The sequence below is a fragment of the Ambystoma mexicanum genome, chromosome 14, assembly GCF_040938575.1.
Source record: "Ambystoma mexicanum isolate Mex_15411 chromosome 14, UKY_AmexF1_1, whole genome shotgun sequence".
NCBI classification, from domain to species: Eukaryota; Metazoa; Chordata; class Amphibia; order Caudata; family Ambystomatidae; genus Ambystoma; species Ambystoma mexicanum.
Window position 1 is genome coordinate 22,343,377 of NC_090940.1, and position 18,737 is coordinate 22,362,113.

Below are 18,737 nucleotides of genomic sequence, written 5' to 3' on the forward strand. Positions count from 1 at the left end.
AGTTATGGTTGCTTAGCTTACCATAACTGGTGAATTTCAGGGGTTTTTCAGTTTTACCTGTAACCATAACGTCCCTTTAACAGTTTTTTTTTCACTGATAATATATATATATATATATATATATATATATATATATATATATATATATATATATATATATATATATATGAATGAAATCTGTGAATATTCTACATGGTCACTAACCCAGACCCTGCAGTATCGCTACACATAAAGCAGAAACTCTGTTTCTTTGTTCCTTATACAATTCCACACCATTTAACCAATCTGCACAATTGTGTTACCTGTTGGGAGCATCGGGACATTACTGGCTATATGGCAACCCACCCCTTTCCCCAGATTTTAGCCCCTTCCCACATGCAGCGTTTGCCTCAAATCTCCCAGACATCAATGTGGTCATAAAAGGACCGGACAAAGCTCTTTTTAAGTGTCTCTATGCGAGGAACGAAACTCAAAGGCCTCGAAAAACATGTTTCAAGGCCCTAGGATGCACCACCACAATGCACCACAATGCACTGCACCGCGCCAGGGTGAGGCGACAGGTGGGGAGAGCGCTCAGAAGGTCCCACTATGTTGCAGCCCTCCAACTCTCGCCTCCCCTCCACGTCTGCACTGGGGTATGTCCGCCAGCCACACACGCCCATTCTCAGTGCAGTTCACTACAGGGTGCAAAGCCCATCAAGCGATAAGCAACTTGGGACAGCGACCTACAGGATCATTGGTTTTCAACAATTGATGAGAGAGTTATACTGTCTGTCTACAGAACCCGTGCGGAGTACTGGTACTTTTTGCTAGTATATAAAAAGCACAAGAGCATAATATATTCCAGATATTTCATACACACCCTCGTTATGAACTAACGAGTACTCAAAATATTATTTTTCTTTTCGCCATTTTTCCTCCTTTGTTCTTAATTTAAAATGAATGGGAAGCAATGGATGTGTGCTTAGAGAATCCACACCTAATATTGATCTATAAACACTCCTGTTTGGAGCTGAAGTCCTGTAACCTTTAACTGCAGTATAAGTGCCCCCCCCCCCACCACCCCATGTACTTGGCGCCTATTCCCACAACCCATTCAATCACTTCTGGGGCAGTCAGGCATTTGAGCTCGACCTGCGTTACCATGAGGGGAGCTTCAGGAGGGTGGCATGACTTCTTCTCGCTGTGAACACTCTGTAGAGCATTCTGGGTGGCCATCTAAGGCAGGGTCGTCCTCTGAGCAGCCTCCCTCCCCCACCTACCCTACTAGTCAGGCTTTTGAGCTCAGCCTGCGTTACCATGAGGGGAGCTTCAGGAAGGTGGCATGACTTCTTCTCGCTGTGAACACTGTAGAGAATTCTGAGCAGCCGCCCTCCCCCTCCTACCCTACTAGTCGCTTGCGGGGAGGTTGGGCGGAGGTGTTCACTGAGCCACAGCTCAGCAGTAGCCTTCCTCATACAAGGTGAGTGTGCCTGTCCCTGCCCCTGCATTGTTTGCTGCAGGCTTTGCAGAGATGACAGGCAAATAGCCGCCACGTGAAGGCTTCCCGGCGAGGATCAGCCGAGGTAAATGATGGCAGCGGCGCTCAGACGCAAAGAGAGCTGGCGCCAGGAAACGCGCGCAAGGCTCTGCGCCAGTGCGAGCAGACGGCGCGTCTGTGTGTGTGCAGGGATTAGGGCGTCCGCGCAGATTAATGGGTATTGTGGCAAGCACGGCTGGCTGCCTCCACTCACTGCTTACTCAGTGCCACCGCGCCCCACCGGTACCTTACCAGCATGACTCACACAGTGCACAGCGTGGCACCCCACTGCGCCCCTGCTCTTCCAACGCAACCCACGGGACCACCCCGTGCATTGGTACCTTACCAGCATGACTGCCACACTGCACAGCTTTGCACCACACTGCCCCCCTCTGCTATTCCACCGCACTCCTCGGGGCCCCCGTGCACTGGTACCTTAACAGCATGACTGACACACTGCACAGCATGGCACCTCACTGTGCATCCACTGCATCCACACTGCTGTCCCATTCCACCGTCATACTGACAAGCATTGGCAATACCAAGAGTTTGGGCTTTTGTGTAGGCATGGGAAAGGCACTTGCCATGCACCGCTGTAGTGGAATTAACTACCCATTGTTGGTAGCAGGTGCAAAATAGTGCGAGCACTTGGGCATCTGATAGCAGTGCCTGGCAAAAGCTTAATGCCTATGCACAAGCCAAACATGTTGGTTTTGGCAATGCTTGTTTTTAACAGGACTTTAGTGAAGGACACGCAGTGTCCTTACAAGCCAGTGGCTGAAGCCAGGCCTGGTAAAACAGTTTTATGACGTCAGCAGTGGGTTTACAAGTCTTAGAAGAAGCTTTGAAAATACACTGGCAGGCATTTCGAGTGCAAAGCTTGATGGTAAGGCTTGATTAAAGAGAGCTCAGAGAGTTCCCAGGAGGAGGTGTTTTGGGCGGGGAGGGGCAGGAAGGGGTGGGAATGGCCATAGGGATTAGCATGGCCATGGGCAAGCAATGGTTGGGCACATACCCAAGCAACATTGAGAGACTCTGTGCCAACCCTCATCTGCCATTCCACCCCACCTGTACTCCAGTGCCATCGTTTACCCAACAGCCCAAACTACAAAGGAAAGACTGTTCCTCTACCTGCAATGTGGGCGTTTCTCACGCAGTCTCTGTGGCCCAGTCGGCACATGTGTGTGGCGATTACTTGGAAGCTGGGGGTTCGAACCCCCCTGGGTCGCGGAGACCCGGTTTGAGTGATACTGTAAAATTGCCCCCCTTTCCTGAAGTTTATTTCATAATTGCAATGTTGAATGGTGGCTGGCCGAGCATTCTAATGCACCCAGATATGGCCCCTCCCTGCAGCCCCCCCCCCCACTTTCCTCAAAGTCGGAAGGAGGGGAGGGGGCAGAGGGCCTAATTCCAGGACAGTCCCAGCTGGTTACCCTGCCCAGGGGCTCCGAGATGCCACACTGGCACCTGACAAATCATTCATTAAATCATTTGAAAGAAAATGGGGCGGGTTCTCGTCGGGAATAATAATGTGTGTTCTTATAGCCTTCGCGCTTCTAAGCGCTGTAACACGGAAGGTCCTTCTCATCCAATTATAATAGTACTCATCTTATTGAGATCAGAAAGATGAGGGCTGAGTTGACACTGCCATGGGATTCAACCCCGGCCCCAGGGCAGAGGCAGGCGCTTAACCTGTGAGCTATCACTCTCACCCTGGCTCTGCCCGTGCAGGTCAGTACTGGGGGCCTCTGAGGTCCAGCACCCCGGCCAGCCATGGTACTGCTGGTCTTCTCAGAAACTGCAGGTGGGTACTGGTTGTCTTCTCCCTCCCTCTCTCCCGGGTCTGTAGATTAGTTAGTACTGGTGGTCCTGGCACCCGGGACAGGCCCAAGGCTATTTCTCCGGCACCCCTAGGGCTAGTAACCATAAGCATTTGCAAAAACGATCTTGCTGCATTTAAAGTCTTGGCTGAAAAAAATGATATTATTAACCACCCCCACGCTGGGTTCCAAAAACAAAAGCGCGCTGTCGACCAACGTTTCGGCTGTTCCAGTTGATCCACAAGTACCCGGGCTGTTGACGATGCAACTGTACGCTGTATTTGTGGATCTCAGGATCGCCTTCCATAGTGTCTCGCGGGAAACCCTCTGGTGGATTAGAGGGATGGGGGAGCCCCCACAAAACTAATTTCTGCCATTCAGTCGCTCTACACAGAGAATTAGGTTTGGGTTTAGCTGGAGAGTTTACTGCACCCTTCGATGTGGCAAGGATGTGTCCTGAGCAGAGACATGGAAGCACTGATGAAGGTATTAGTTCTGAGGGGCAGGGATTGCCCCAGGATGGGCCAGGCTATTTATCCTGCTCTATTTTACGCTGATGATGCAGTGATTAAAGGCAACCTTGGATATTAAATTTGTTAGACAAAGGCCACGAGCAGACTCACTGGGAGATTGGTGTCATGCAGGCTTCTCTTACTGAGAGTTTGTGCAAAAAGAATCCCATCGAAGGGCTTTTGTTCACATGTGATGTGGTCTTTGCCCTAGCGGTGGGTGGTAAAAATAGGGTTGCCACAGTGGCCACAGCCACTCAAACTCCGGGTGATTCAAGGATGATTGCTAATGACAGCAAGTCCTTTGCAGATATTGTGGCGTGCAAAGCCTCGAGCAGGCCACCTAAGGAGGGGAAGGCGGAGATGGACTTGGCCCAAGTGGTTGCATCTAATGCACAATCCATGCAGAGTATGTCGAATGAATGAATGGATGAATGAATGAATGAATGAATGTCGAATGAATGAATGGCGTGGGAAAAGGTGGGAGTCGCAGTTGGCTGAGGGTCTGTTGATCAAAATAACAGTGTCCCCATGGATAGCCCTCCGGCACTGACCGACTTGATCGATCCAATGGATGAACGTCAGGTGGTTCAGGCCCGAACTGCTACCAAGCCGCAGAACTTGGAGACTGCTGATAGCCCGATCATTGTTTTGACACGTAAGCAGAAAAAAACTGTCCATGAGAGCCCAAAAACGAAGGGCTCATCAAAACAAGACTATGTTGTCAAACGTAAAAAAAATCAAAAAATCAATTCCTAAATAATAAAACAACAATCATGGTTCTTATATTAAAGATCTGTGTAATCTTTCTAACAACTAGGGTATCATTGATCTAGAACAGCTCAGTGAAGAATCTAAAGCTCTACTAAACATTAACTATGGCCATCTTGCATCACCAGGGAAGGCATCTCAGGATCCTAAGCGGCAAACACTGCTTAGGTGATCCACCTCTGAAATCGTAGCTAAAATCAATGATCTTTCAAATGATGATGGCCAATGGGCATCAGCCGCCGTGACCTTTGACAGCAACCAAAAACAATCTGCACTTTCTAAATTCTATCCCATGATTATTAACAAAAAAGCGACCAACAGGATCAAGGGTCCCGTTGCGGGTCATGGCCCAGGAATAAACACAGTGAGGGGAATGACGAAGGGGGTCAGTGTCCCAGACCCTAGTTCACCTAACAAAGTGCTAGATGCCAGGGTGGAGGGGCGTATGGACATAGATTCACAGAAAACCTCAGGAGCTCAACCCAGTAAACAGTCTTCCGAAATTGCGATATTGAGGGCCAAAGGGCCCAAAGGGGGTGAACTCTCAGCTATTGACATTCCCCTGACAAATCAAGAGAGTATGGCCCTTGCCAACCTTGTGGGTTCTGTCTCGGGTGAGGATCACCAGAGAGTGAGGCTCAGCCCCACTTGAATGAACGGACTCTCTCGCCGGACATGCCATCGATGATGGGGTGGGAAAGTGATTGCACAACAAACGGAAAAACTAGCCTGAACAGATCATCTAAGCTTGGAGACTTTCAGGCCATACCGTCCTTAAGATCTCTAAGATCAGACGATAAAGAATTGGTAAGATTATCCCCTAACCAGGACAATCGCATGATATGCGCATATCATTCACACATCATCTTGAAACTAATGTGGGATCAAAGAGATGACTTTGGCCTTATTGGCCATAACCCGTTAATATTTAACTCAGAAGGTGAAGCAACTGTCTTTGTTAAATACCTGTAAAGAGGGCTGTGCCGGACATTGGACTGATATCGAATGGTTTGTCCCCTCAAATCATCGAGGATATGTTATAGCTACTGGTAGCATTTGCAGCTGCTATTACTGAAATTACTGGGGCCCAGCCCGCAGCAGGAAATTTGATATCAAGCTCGAATACTGACCGGTAGAATCATGACTCCAGGTTTGTGTGTATGTCCTGGAACTCCTGTGGGCTATGAAATGTTACTAAGCCATCATATATCCAGTCAAATTAGGCAAACTGGTACTAAGTTGGATAGGCTTTGCGGATGATTAGTTCTTTTTTGACAGAACCCTGTTTGGCCTCCAGACGAAACAACCTGTTTGCGGGATTTGCTCGCAATCACATTTACAAGTTAAGTCGTCTAAATCCTTCATCATCTCTTTTGCAGATGGTAAAAGAAAAACTTCTAGATTTACTTGGTCCGTGGAGGATTCATTTATTGTATGCAGGTCGTCAATCCGTTATTTGGGATATACCCTTTCCGACCGCTACTCAGTTGCGATATGCAAGGAGCTTCTTAACAATAAATTAAAACCTTTGACTTCTCAAATGAAGATCATTCTACATAAATATTGTAGATTTTCCCTACTTCCCATCATTCAATTCTATCTGCTAAAGGTTTTACCCATTATCCTATATACTCTGGACATTGGTGTAATGGAGATGGATGTGTTTCTGGATATCATTCAGGGTAAGCTGTGGAAGAAAGTATTGGGTTTAGCACTTTCCATACCCAACGATCTGCTTTGTCACGAACTTGGTTTGTTCCCTTGTCCGCTAAATGGCAGTGGGGTATGTTAAATAATTATGCGAAAATGTTGACTCCGCGCAGGCATTCAATGTATGAAGAGTGAAATTATATGATAATGGAGGGGCGACCTCCCTCCATTTTAAAAATTTTCAAACAAAATGAATTCAATTCTGGCAGCAATATCGGAATCTAAAGAGGAATTAGTAGCCAGACTTCAGTGTTGTAAAAGAACATTTCAGCTCTATCATTGGTGTCTACGCTCTGACAGAATTGGCATTACTAAGGTCTATTATGAATATGCCAAATTTAGGAGGAAATGGGGAGATCGGGCAATGTATATTCTGAAATTCCCTTATGAGAAAGCAAAGAAAACTTACATGTGTTGCAAACTTAACCAACTCCTCACTAATGAAAGAGTCCAACACAGGATAAAAAGGTTGGCAGTGAGGAAAATGGGAGATGTCCATTTTGCAATATCACAAATCAACTGGAAACGTTGAAACATTTGCTGATATCCTGTGAGTATTTAGAATTTCTTAGGACATGTCCACTAGGCAATTATTTACCTTTTTACAGCGTTTGTCTAGAGAATCACTGTGGAGAAGATACATGTTGGGGAACAGTCCAAAGCTGGTCCTTAACTTGATGCAACTTGTATCTTTTATTGATGAAAGTCTAGCAGAAAGGCGAATTGTTTGATATGATATGCTCTGATTAGTGGGGGGTCTTCTATTTTTAGCATAATGCGAATTTAAAATGTGAAATGTCTGTAGAGTCACTGGTCTCGTGAAACAGCCTTTAGGGGGCTCTAATCCATAATACAAATCTTTTACCTTGGTCTGTTGGGTATTTTGATAATCTTTGATGCGTTAGGATTTATCTGAATTAGAATTTTATAGGAGTATCATTTTAATGTGAGTCAGTTTTAAGGATGTTGTGATGGTGGTTCATGTAGTTATATTTTTAGTTTTATATTTTGTTGGTCCTGAAAATGGTTTTAATGGAAGAACGGCTCTTATTGTGGAACTGTTCTTAAATGAAAGCATCTTATGCATTTTATGTATTTTATAAATGTATATTTTTGTAAAGGTTTGTTGTAAACCAGATACAATAATTTGTTTTTTTTTTAAAGGCAACCTTGAATGTATTTCTAACTAAATGTGAGGGCCCTGAGCTGCAAATAAACAGTGAAAACACAAAGACCATGGCCTTTAGACCAGAGTTCTCGAAGCGTAGTCCATTGAACATATATGTGGACGAATGGAATCCATTCTATGATTATTTAGGAATTACATTGCATGAGAACTCTGGATGGTCCTCACAGCTCGCGAAAGCCTGTAGCAACCTGGGGAAGTTTAGCGGGGCAACAAACTCCTTCTTTTCAAACGCGGAAGTGGCGCGATTTATCCTGCCCCTGAACTACACCGGAATCAGGCGATACCAGCTTCTATTTCTGGTTCCGAAATTTGGGGCTATGTCAGTTGACGGTGGGAAGGGACGTCAGATCCGTGCAGTTGACATTGGGAAGCAATTCCAGGTCATTGCAGTTGACAGTGGGTAGAGATGCCAGGTCATTGCAGTTGACAGGGGGTAGCAATTCCAGGTCATTGCAGTTGACAGTGGGTAGAGATGCCAGGTCATTGCAGTTGACAGGGGGTAGCAATTCCAGGTCATTGCAGTTGACAGTGGGTAGAGATGCCAGGTCATTGCAGTTGACAGTGGGTAGTGATGCGAGGTCATTGCAGTTGATGCTGGTTAGCAATGGCAGGTCAGTGCAGTTGACAGCGGGTACAGATGTCAAGCCAGTGCAGTTGACGGTAGGTAGCGATGCCAGATCAGTGCAGGTGATGATGTGCAGCAATGCCAGGTCAGTGCAGTTTAGGGTGGGCTGCAATGCCAGGTCAGTGCAGTTTAGGGTGGGCTGCAATGCCAGGTCAGTGCAGTTGACTATGGGTAGGGATGCCAGGTCAGTGCAGTTGACGGTGAGTAACAATGTCAGGTCAGTACAGTTTAGGGTGGGCTGCAATGCCAGGTCAGTGCAGTTGACTATGGGTAGGGATGCCAGGTCATTGCAGTTGACGGCGGGTAGCAATGACAGGTCAGTCCAGTTGATGGCGGGTAGCGATGCCAGGTCACTGTAGTTGACTATGGGTACAGATGCCAGGTCAGTGCAGTTGATGGCGGGTAGCGATGCCAGGTGAGTGCAGTTGATGGCAGCTAGCATTGCCAGGTCAGTGTAGATGATGTTGGGTAGCAATGCCAGGTCCATGCAGTTGACGATGGGTAGCGATGCCAGATCAGGGCAGTTAACATGGGTAGCGATGCTAGCGCAGTGTAGTTGATGTTGGGTACAGATGCCATGTCAGTGTAGTTGATGCTGGGTAGCGATGCCAGGTTCATGCAGTTACAGCAAGTAGCAATGCCTGGTCAGTGCAGTTGATGGTGGGTAGCAATGCAAGGTCACTGCAGTTGATAGTGGGCAGCGATGCCAGATCAGTGCAGTTGGAAGGTGTAACGATGCCAGGTCTGTGCAGTTTAAGGTTGTTAGTGATGCCAGGTCAGTACAGTTCAATATGGGTAGCGATGCAAAGTCATTGCAGTTGACAGTGGGTAGTGATGCCAGGTCAGTGTAGTTGATGGTGGATAGCGATGCCAGGTCAGTGCAGTTGATGGTGGATAGCGATGCCAGGTCAGGGTAGCGATGCCAGGTTAGTGCAGTTGGTGGTGGGTATCGATGCCAGGTCAGGGTAACGATGCCAGGGCAGTGTAGTTGACAGTGAGTTGTGATACCCGGTCAGTGCAGTTGACTGCAGATAGCAATGCCATGTCAGGGTAGCGATGCCAGGTTAGTGCAGTTGATGCTGGGTATCGATGCCAGGTCAGGGTAGCGATGCCAGGTTAGTGCAGTTGATGCTGGGTAACGATGCCAGGTCAGTGTAGTTGACAGTGAGTTGTGATACCAGGTGAGTGCAGTTGATGGCGGGTAGCAATGCCATGTCAGGGTAACGATGCCAGGTTAGTGCAGTTGATGCTGGGTATCCATGCCAGGTCAGGGTAGCGATGCTAGGTCAGTGTAGTTGACAGTGAGTTGTGATACCAGGTGAGTGCAGTTGAGGGTGGGTAGCGATGCCAGGTCAGTGCAGTTGAGGGTGGGTAGCAATGCCAAGTCAGTGTAGTTGAGGGTGGGTAGCGATACCAGGTCAGTGCAGTTGAGGGTGGGTAGCGATGCCAGGTCAGTGTAGTTGAGGGTGGGTAGCGATGCCAGGTCAGTGTAGTTGAGGGTGGGTAACGATGCCAGGTCAGTGCAGTTGAGGGTGGGTAGCGTTGCCAAGTCAGTGTAGTTGAGGGTGGGTAGCGATGCCAGGTCAGTGCAGTTGAGGGTGGGTAGCGTTGCCAAGCCAGTGTAGTTGAGGGTGGGTAGCGATGCCAGGTCAGTGCAGTTGAGGGTGGGTAGCGTTGCCAAGCCAGTGCAGTTGAGGGTGGGTAGCGATGCCAGGTCAGTGCAGTTGAGGGTGGGTAGCGATGCCAGGCCAGTGTAGTTGAGGGTGGGTAGCGATGCCAGGTCAGTGCAGTTGAGGGTGGGTAGCGATGTCAGGTCAGTGCAGTTGAGGGTGGGTAGCGATGCCAGGTCAGTGCAGTTGAGGGTGGGTAGCGTTGCCAAGTCAGTGTAGTTGAGGGTGGGTAGCGATGCCAGGTCAGTGCAGTTGAGGGTGGGTAGCGATGCCAGGTCAGTGCAGTTGAGGGTGGGTAGCGTTGCCAAGTCAGTGTAGTTGAGGGTGGGTAGCGATGCCAGGTCAGTGCAGTTGAGGGTGGGTAGCGATGCCAGGTCAGTGCAGTTGAGGGTGGGTAGCGATGCCAGGTCAGTGTAGTTGAGGGTGGGTAGCGATGCCAGGTCAGTGCAGTTGAGGGTGGGTAGCGTTGCCAAGTCAGTGTAGTTGAGGGTGGGTAGCGATGCCAGGTCAGTGCAGTTGAGGGTGGGTAGCGTTGCCAAGCCAGTGTAGTTGAGGGTGGGTAGCGATGCCAGGTCAGTGCAGTTGAGGGTGGGTAGCGTTGCCAAGCCAGTGCAGTTGAGGGTGGGTAGCGATGCCAGGTCAGTGCAGTTGAGGGTGGGTAGCGATGCCAAGTCAGTGTAGTTGAGGGTGGGTAGCGATGCCAGGTCAGTGCAGTTGAGGGTGGGTAGCGATGCCAGGTCAGTGCAGTTGAGGGTGGGTAGTGTTGCCAAGTCAGTGTAGTTGAGGTCTGGGTAGCGATGCCAGGTCAGTGCAGTTGAGGGTGGGTAGCGATGCCAGGTCAGTGCAGTTGAGGGTGGGTAGCGTTGCCAAGTCAGTGTAGTTGAGGGTGGGTAGCGATGCCAGGTCAGTGCAGTTGAGGGTGGGTAGCGATGCCAAGTCAGTGTAGTGACTGGAATTGTCGGTGCATTTGGTAGCACTTGAGCCCTGCCAGTTTGGCAGAATTTTCAGCACTGGGTACTGGCACTGCCAGGCTGAGCTGCTGGCCTCTCGTGCCCATGCCCAGTGTGGAAGCTTCCGGAATGCATGCAGATTGCAGGGCAATCGCTGCCTTCACCCCGCACAAAGGCCGCCTAATGGGCGTGATTAGCTCTTTATTACATTCATCAAGCGCGCGGGCAGGCGGGCAGTGTGGCAGGGCGGCGATGCGCCGCGTGCCTTCCGCCTGATTACTGCCCTGATTAAGCCTCTCTGCGCTTTCTCATGCCAGGGACTCAGGGAACACAGCTGGCAGCCATCCAGGCTACAGGGAAGACATCGTGGGGGCTTTGCTCCCAAAAAGGGGCACCCCCCCTCTAAAGCTGCTTACAGTTAGGCCCCCTGCCTGTACCTCTGGGTGCTAAAGCCGGCCTTTTAGGTGACTGGGACGGTTCAAAGCACCCCCGCCACCGCATGCGGTCACCTCCATGCCGCCCCTGCTCCCCACAGCAGACTCATGTGAGGGAAATCACACTGCTCCTGCGTGCCTGTTCAGTGTGTGGGGGAACCTTGCACTGCTGATGTCATTACTGGTCATGCTTGATGCATGGCGAAGCTTGCACTGCTGCTGTCACTACTGGACATGCTTAGTGTGTGGGAGAAGCTTGCACTGCTGCTGTCACTAGTGGACATGCTTAGTGTGTGGGAGAAGCTTGCACTGCTGCTGTCACTACTGTACATGCTTAGTGTGTGGGAGAAGCTTGCACTGCTGCTGTCACTACTGTACATGCTTAGTGTGTGGGAGAAGCTTGCACTGCTGCTGTCACTACTGGACATGCTTAGTGTGTGGGAGAAGCTTGCACTGCTGCTGTCACTAGTGGACATGCTTAGTGTGTGGGAGAACTTGCTCTGCTGCTGTCACTAGTGGACATGCTTGGTGTGTGGGGAAGCTTGCACTGCTGCTGTCATTACTGGACATGCTTGGTGCATGGGGGAAGCTTGCACAACTGCTGCCATTACTGGACATGCATGGTGTGCAGGGAAGCTTGCACTGCTGCTGTCATTACTGGACACGCTTGGTGTGCAGGGAAGCTTGCACTGCTGCTGTCATTACTGGACATGCTTCGTGCATGGGGAAGCTTGCACTGCTGCTGTCGTTACTTGACATGCTTCTTGTGTGAGGGAAGCTTGCACTGCTGCTGTCATTATGGGACATGCTTGGTGTGTGGGGGAAGCTTGTACTGCTGCTGTCATTACGTGACATGATTGGTGCATGGGGAAGCTTGCACTGCTGCTGTCATTACTGGACATGCTTAGTGCATGGGGAAGCTTGCACTGCTGCTGTCATTATGGGACATGCTTGGTGTGTGGGGGAAGCTTGTACTGCTGCTGTCATTACGTGACATGATTGGTGCATGGGGAAGCTTGCACTGCTGCTGTCATTACTGGACATGCTTAGTGAATGGGGAAGCTTGCACTGCTGCTGTCATTATGGGACATGCTTGGTGTGTGGGGGAAGCTTGTACTGCTGCTGTCATTACTTGACATGCTTGGTGTGTGGGAGAAGCTTGCACTGCTGCTGTCATTACTTGACATGCAGGGTGTATGGGGGAAACTTGCACTGCTGCTGTCATTACTTGACATGCAGGGTGTGTGGGGGAAACTTGCACTGCTGCTGTCATTACTTGACATGCTTAGTGTGTGAGGGAAGCTTGCACTGCTGCTGTCATTACTTGACATGCAGGGTGTGTGGGGGAAACTTGCACTGCTGCTGTCATTACTTGACATGCTTCGTGCATGGGGAAGCTTGCACTGCTGCTGTCGTTACTTGACATGCTTCGTGCATGGGGATGCTTGCACTGCTGCTGTCATTACTGGACATGCTTCGTGCATGGGGAAGCTTGCACTGCTGCTGTCGTTACTTGACATGCTTCTTGTGTGAGGGAAGCTTGCACTGCTGCTGTCATTATGGGACATGCTTGGTGTGTGGGGGAAGCTTGTACTGCTGCTGTCATTACTTGACACGATTGGTGCGTGGTGGAAGCTTGCACTGCTGCTGCCATTACTGGACATGCATGGTGCATGGGGGAAGCTTGTAATGCTGCTGTCATTACTGGACATGCTTAGTGTGTGGGGAAGCTTGCACTGCTGCTATCATTACTGGACATGCTTGGTTCGTGGGGGAAGCTTGCTCTGCTGCTGTCTATACTGGCTATGCTTGGTGCATGGGGGAAGCTTGCTCTGCTGCTGTCAGTACTGTGCATGCTTGGTGTATGGGGAGGCTTGCACTGCTGCTGTCATTACTGGACATGGTTGGTGCGTGGTGGAAGCTTGCACTGCTGCTGCCATTACTGGACATGCATGGTGCATGGGGTAAGCTTGTACTGCTGCTGTCATTATTGGACATGCTTGTGGTGTGAGGGAAGCTTGGACTGCTGCAGTCATTATTGGACATGCTTCGTGCATGGGGAAGCTTGCACTGCTGCTGCCATTACTGGACATGCTTTGTGCATGGGGAAGCTTGTACTACTGCTGTCGTTACTTGACATGCTTCGTGCATGGGGAAGCTTGCACTGCTGCTGTCGTTACTTGACATGCTTCTTGTGTGAGGGAAGCTTGAACTGCTGCTGTCATTATGGGACATGCTTGGTGTGTGGGGAAGCTTGTACTGCTGCTGTCATTACTTGACACGATTGGTGCGTGGTGGAAGCTTGCACTGCTGCTTCCATTACTGGACATGCATGGTGCATGGGGTAAGCTTGCACTGCTGCTGTCATTATTGGACATGCTTGTGGTGTGAGGGACGCTTGGACTGCTGCAGTCATTATTGGACATGCTTCGTGCATGGGGAAGCGTGCACTGCTGATGTCATTACTGGACATGCTTGGTGCATGGGGGAAGCTTGCACTGCTGCTGTCATTACTGGACATGCTTGGTGTGTGAGGGAAGCTTGCACTGCTGCGTTCATTACTTGACATGCTCAATATGTGGGGAAGCTTGCACTGCTGCTGTCATTACTGGACATGCTTAGTGTGTTTGGGAAGCTTGCACAGCTGCTGTAATTAACGGACATGCTTGGTGCACAGGGGAAGCTTGCATTGCTGCTGTCATGAGTCTACATGCTTGGTGAGTGGGAGAAGCTTGCACTGCTGCTGTCATTACTGGACATGCTTGGTGTGTGGGGAAGCCGGGACATGTTTGCTGTGTGGGAAGCTTGCACTGCTGCTATCTTTATTGGACATGCTTGGTGTGTGCGGGACTTGCACTGCTGCTGCCATTACTTGACATGCTTAGTGTGTGAGGGAAGCTTGCACTGCTGCTGTCATTACTTGACATGATTGGTGCGCGGGGGAGGCTTGCACTACTGCTGGCATTACTGGACATTCTTGGTACATGGGGGAAGCTTGCACTGCTGCTGTCATTACTGGACATGCTTGGTGTGTGGGGGAAGCTTGCACTGCTGCTGTCATTACTGGACAAACTTGGTGCGTGGAGGAAGCTTGCACTGTTGCTTTCATTTCCGGACATGCTTGGTATGTGGGGGAAGCTTGCACTGCTGCTGTCATTACTGGACATGCTTGGTTTGTGGAAGGAGCTTGATTTCCCTATCAACATTTCCACATCCATGGCTGTAAAATCTAAGGACCACTTAATCAATTTGTTCCTCTCCCCAGTTATGGCATTCAGTGAGTCATAAAGATTGGCGAAGTGATCAGACCAAACTTGTTCTTAAATGATGGCATACATTTTTTGATTCCTGTTAACCTCTACTCCCCCTACCATTGTCCAAAAATTTCTTGAATTTCCCCTGGAGAGAGCAGATAACATTTTTTCTCCATCTTGTTGCCATATGAGATACCTATGAGCCCTGTACCAATTTCTATAGTTGTTCCTAAGAATTCTCATGCCCTCCTTAAGTTGAAACAAATCTATACAGGAATTCTTTAGCTTCGATCTTTGCTGTCTAAGTTCCTTCTTCCTTTTTACAATTTCAGCATTAGGAGTATGCTTGTGAATCCTATGAGGTCTATGCACATTAGAATTGACAGGAGCCAAATTAGAGAGAAAAAGAGAAAAGTCATCCGGATTACATAAATTTGACAGTTGTTAGTCTGAGGAATGATTGCCCAACCTTGTAGTTCAGAGTTTAGATCACCCCCCCCCCTTTGGAACCACCTAACGACATTTCCTGCTGTATTCGTTGTTAGGGCAAGCTCACAAAACAATACCTCCCGAGCCCCTTCAAATAATAAAAGTGCTCTCAGGATTTGATGATCATCTATATTCCCTTCCCCCACTTGAAAACTTGAACAGGATTCAAAAATGCGTTGCGAGGCAAAGAGATAATCGATGGTCGAGAAAGCAGTACCTCTGTTCCACGATGGGGCACTGGGGATGTCCCCCCTTACATTACCATTAAACATTTGGAGGCCCCATTCATGCATAAAGTCTGCCCAAATCTTCCCATTTGAGGTTTTCTGGTGGAATTTTCCTGAAATCGGGTTGGTTGTGGAGACACACTGGGAATTAAGATCTCCAGCAATAATAAGATTATCGGCAGGATATTGCTGCAAACAGTCTACCAAAGCGTTCGAGAGATTAAGCAGAAAATCTGGGAGAAGGATGGCACTGGGGTTCCAGTAAACATTTATAATAAGCCAAGTATTCCCCTCGATAATCCCTCTCCTCTTCACTCTTACCACAAGGATGCCATCTCCATTGTTCCATACAGTCTCTGAATTCTCAAAAATCTCATTGCTACATGCCACAAGCAAACCCCCTATTGGTCTACCCCCTTCTGAGCCTCGAGCTAGTTGCTGAAAAATGGAGAAGCCATTGAACCCAACTACACAAGTTAACCAAGTCTCTTGAAATAGTATTAGGTCAGCTGATTTGAATATTTGCGATTTCTTTGGTTCCTGGGAAAAAGATGCATCTGGACATGCTTAGTGTGTGGGGAATCTTGCTCTGCTGCTGTCTATACTGGCCATGCTTGGTGCATGGGGGAAGCTTGCTCTGCTGCTGTCAGTACTGTGCATGCTTAGTGTGTGGGGAAGCTTGCTCTGCTGCTGTCTATACTGGCCATGCTTGGTGCATGGGGGAAGCTTGCTCTGCTGCGGTCAGTACTGTGCATGCTTGGTGTGTAGGGAAGCTTGCACTGCTGCTGTCATTACTGGACATGCTTGGTGTGTGGGTGAAGCTTGCGCTGTTGCGGGCATTACTGGACATGCTTGGTACATGGGGAAAGCTTGCATTGCTGCTGTCATTACTGGACCTGCTTAGTGTGTGGGGGAAGCATGCACTGCTGCTGTCATTACTGTGCATGCTTGCTGTGTGGGGGAAGCTTCCACTGCAACTGTCATTAATGGACATGCAGGGTGTGTGGGGGAAACTTGCACTGCTGTTGTCATTACTGGACATTCTTGGTGTGTGGGGGAAGTTTGCCCTGCTGCTGTCATTACTGTACATTGAGGTGTGAGACAAGCATGCACTGCTATGTGGTTCCTACTCTATGTGTGAGGGAAGAGTGCAATGCTTTTGTTGTACCAAGTGCACTGCTTTTGTTGTACCTGCTGTCTGTGTGAGAGAAGAGTGCACTGCTCTGCGGTTCCTGCTCTCTGTGTGAGGGAAGAGTGCACTGCTTTTGTTGTACCTAGTGCACTGCTTTTGTTGTACCTGCTCTCTGTGTGAGGGAGGAGTGCACTGCTTTTGCTCACCTCTTTTGCTGTACTTGCTCTCTGTGTGAGGGAAGAGTGCACTGCTTTTGTTGTACCTAGTGCAGTGCTTTTGTTGTACCTGCTCTCTGTGTGAGAGCTCTGTGTGCACTGCTTTTGTTGTACCTAGTGCACTGCTTTTGTTGTACCTGCTCTCTGTGTGAGGGAAGAGTGCACTGCATTTGCTGTACCTGCTCGCTGTGTGAGGGAGGAGTGCACTGCTTTTGCTCACCTCTTTTGCTGTACCTGCTCTCTGTGTGAGGGAAGAGTGCACTGCTTTTGTTGTACCTAGTGCACTGCTTTTCTTGTACCTGCTCTCTGTGTGAGGGAAGAGTGCAATGCTTTTGCTGTACCTGCTCTCTGTGTAAGGGGTTAATTGTAAAGGACAGGAGGGGGGGTGTATGTACTCCTGCTCTCTATATGGTAGAGGAGAGACACAAAGGAGCCCAGCCAGTCCTTTACACTGGTGGCAGAGGTGGGATACTTATGGTTTTAAGAATCAGTGTATAACCGTGCCACTTACAAAATATCTGCACTTTGTTAAATTGAGGTTTAGTTGTGTACAAGATAACAGCATTACAAGCAATGGAGTTTATTGCAAATGGTAAATTGACTAGGATGAGTTTAGAGGCTCTCCAGAGTGCTTGTGAAGCCAGGGAGTTAGACTTTGTGGATAAGTCTAGGGCTGAGCTGATAGCTGCCCTGGTGGACTACCAGACTGATGGTTAAACTCTTGAAGGGGGGGTGCAACCAATGAGGACTCTGCCCCTGGGGCTTTTGCTGAATCTGTTTCTGGGAATGCCGCCATTCCTGCTGCCTCTGTTCCGCACCCAGCAATTCGGTGGAACTTGAAGATGAAATTGGCCTTTGAAAACCGCAAGTTGGAAATAGAAGCTGAACTTAAGAAAGAGGAGCTGGCACAGCAAGTGGAACTCAAGAATAGGGATCTGGAACTCAAAGACAAGGACACTCAATGTCAGAGAATCCAGCTAGAGAAAGCTAGAGTGGAGACTTCAGCTAAACCGGTTGAGAGTGTCAGGTCCCCAGCCACCAAGTTTATGAAAGATTTGGTTGGTGTGTTTGTGGAGGGTTCAGATATCCTCCAATGGATTGAAGCGTTTGAAATGGCTTGTGCAATTCATGATGTTGATAAGAGAGATTGGGCTAAGTGCTTGTTAAGGAGAGTGCCTCAGACTGGATATGACTGTATTCTGAAGCTGAGTGTGGAAGAAAGGGTTCAGTGTGAGTGCATGAAGTCTGCTTTTATTGCCAAGTTTGGCAAGACACCTACCCAATACCTTAAAAGGTTCAGGGATTTTAAGAAGAGAGAGAATGTGTTTTGGGTTGACTGGGTGAGTGTTGCACATATGAACATGATGGGGTGGATTGATGATATGATATGATATGGCATTTGTAACGCGCCTATACACAAGTGTTTCGAGGCGCGACGAGGCAGGGGGGAACACAGGGAGACAGACAATGATCCTACTAGGCCAGGTGTCATTCAGATTGCGCAAGTGCAAGGGTAGAAGATAAGGGAAAAGTGCAGGGGGGAAAGGGAGAGGGGAAAGTGCAGTACAGGGTTAATAGCATACAGGATAAATAACAAGGGCCAGCTAGTGGCAAGTGCGAGGTAAGGGCAGACAAGTACTGGGAAGGGGGGCTGTAGGGATACAGACACAGTCCTTCAGTGCAGGGGGTGCCAGGGAGGCAGTGCAGGGGAGAGTGGCTGGGCCAAGGACCGAGAACGGTGAGTGGCCCAGTTGCAGATTCAGTGCAGTTTCAGTAACTTTAGCAGGGGAGAGGAGAGAAAGCGGAGGCGAAGAGGAAGGTTTTGAGGTGCTTCCGGAACCAGAGATGGTCCTCCTCAGGTTTCATGGAGGCAGGAAGGCTGTTCCAGAGGGAGGTCGCTGCAGCGGAGAGAGATCTGCCCCCAACTCGTTGTTTGGAGAAGCGGCGACCCTGAGGGAGTTGGAGGCGGATGATCGAAGAGCTTGAGAAGGGAGATATTTAGGAAGAGAGAGTTGAAGGTATTTTGGCCCAAAGCCCCAAAAGGCCTTGTGGACAATGCAGAGGGTTTTGAACTTGATCCTCGCAGTCACTGGGAGCCAGTGTAGTGATTTCAGTCCTGGAGAAATACGGTCCCTGGGCTTGAGGCCAAGGACAAGTCTCGCAGTCCGGTTCTGGATGGGTTGCAAAGGGCGGAGAGTAGAGGCAGGCAGATTTAGATAGAGG